At 37.4% G+C, this 2,127-nt stretch overlaps 1 pseudogene; it reads left to right on the top strand.

Annotated features, from left to right (window-relative positions):
* Positions 1 to 482: 482 nt before the first annotated feature.
* On the top strand, positions 483 to 1,509 carry LOC128160797 (uncharacterized; annotated as a pseudogene).
* Positions 1,510 to 2,127: the final 618 nt, after the last annotated feature.

Raw genomic sequence — 2,127 nt, 5'->3', positions numbered from 1 at the left:
TTTATATAAAATAGTATTTTTTTCTTTTAAAATGCTGCAAAATGACATGGATATTTGTATTCACAACAAAGCTTTAGTATTATCAGTGTCCTCAGGCCCTTTGGCCTTTCGGATATTAGTAACCTCAACCAAATCTGTGGCGTCATACGCAAGTTCGTCATTCTTCTCGAAAAAATGCACAAGGTAAGCTGTCTTTTAATTTTCGCTTCACAAATCTGTATTTCAGCCCGTAATGTGTCAAGATAGTACTGTTCAAGCAATTTATGGTGTAAAATAAGATTGTTGAAGAGGTATTTAGGTAATAAAAGTGATCCGATGACCGATTATTCTTGTCGATTTGAGGGGATTGGTATAAGCTTCATCCGCGTGCAGACAGCAGCATGTCCATCGGTATACACGTAATTTCTGGTGTATTGATGCATTTTTTTCTATTTTTAACCTGATATATTTTTGTTTTGTTTTTACATTCCGAGCAATTCGGCATGCCAAAGATTAAAAATAAGGAGCCGGCCCAGCCATCGACAAGGTCCAAGAGGCAACCCAGACACCACCATGGGGCAATTGCCGCTAACCCCCAAGCTCAGTCAGCACCCATACCCATTGACCATGTGGCACCAGAACAGACGACAACATCGTTGCTCTCCAGCGAGCAGTTGCAACAAGTGTCCCAAGCGGTAGCGGATATTCTAGGCCAAAACCGGATGCAGCCAATGCCCATCGAGCCGCTACAGCCAAGCATGGCGGGCCATGATCAATGTACAGGTACAGTGCCTGAAATTATTTCTGACAATTGTTTTGCCCAAACACAGAGTTACGAAAGCGACTTGGGTCACGTGGTGCCCAATATATCAAGAATTAAAATTGCAAATGGGGAGTATGTCAATGTGGGCCTTTTAATTGCTAACTCAGATGGGGGTGACCCCAATGATGACAAAATCATTTTCCATCAAAGAGGGTTACCTCACCTTGGCAACCAAGTCAAAGGCTAAGACCATTACTGATATACAGGTGTGGACAGATGCATTTCTTATTTATGCCACCATATATACATCAGCACATCCCGAAGCAGCTGTACAATTGTTCAAATACATATATACAATTAGGCTGGGGGCAAGTAGAGTTAAGACATTAGGATGGAGGGATTATGATATACAATTTAGGCTGAAAAAGGAGGCTAACCCCTCCATGTCATTTGCCACTGTTGATCAAGAGCTATGGCTCTTGTACATGTACAGCACACACATAACTGGTACCCATATACAATCACAACATACCCCTCTATTGAAGTGCTATGATTTCAATTATAAGGGGCAATGTAGCAAATACCAGTGCAAATACAATCATGAATATATTTTGTGTTCACTCAATCACCCTTACATTAGGCATAAGACACCCTCAGAAGCAGCAGACAGTGATATAGCGGTCAAATACTTTAATGAAGAAATGTCGGCTTTAATCTGCATTTTTGTTCTTATCTACCTGTTCATCAATTTAAAAGCAATGCGTTGACTTTTTTAGGAATTTCCAAAGGGCCTGCTCTTTTCGTATTAACCAATTGTTTGCCAAATCTACCATGCCTTGGATTTTTTTCTTTTAATGTGCTTTCAATTGCTTCTGATTATATCAGATCTGCTTTCCGCAATGGTACAAAAATGATAAAAATCAGAAGCAGTGTACAAGTGTTCAAAAGTACATAGTCACATACTTCTAGTCATCAGTTTTTGCGTCAATACCAAAAGTGTTGTTAGAATAGAAAATATTGCCAAACTGTTTTGTAACGTGTAGTTGATATTTTCCTGTGTGCGTATGTGTGTTAATGTAATGTGTGTTAATGTGTATGTTTTTATAAAACGATTTAATATAAAACAAATGTATATTTTTCCTATGTTACAATGCAATACTTATTATTCCCACATGAATAATTTAAACACTTTTAGATAATTTTTATAAGATTTTTTAACTTATCACTTTGGAGTAAAACTTAACATGTTTTGAATGCATATGTACCCATTAGAACGTATAGAATGGTGATCGATCTGAAATGATGTAATAAAAAACAAAGTAAATACATAATTTTTGAGAATGCACATAAAACGATCATTTACTTGTATTACAGACGCTTAAGTA

The sequence above is a fragment of the Crassostrea angulata genome, chromosome 8 (genome assembly GCF_025612915.1).
Source record: "Crassostrea angulata isolate pt1a10 chromosome 8, ASM2561291v2, whole genome shotgun sequence".
Taxonomy (NCBI): Eukaryota; Metazoa; Mollusca; class Bivalvia; order Ostreida; family Ostreidae; genus Magallana; species Magallana angulata.
This window is presented reverse-complemented; position numbering and strand designations above follow the sequence as displayed.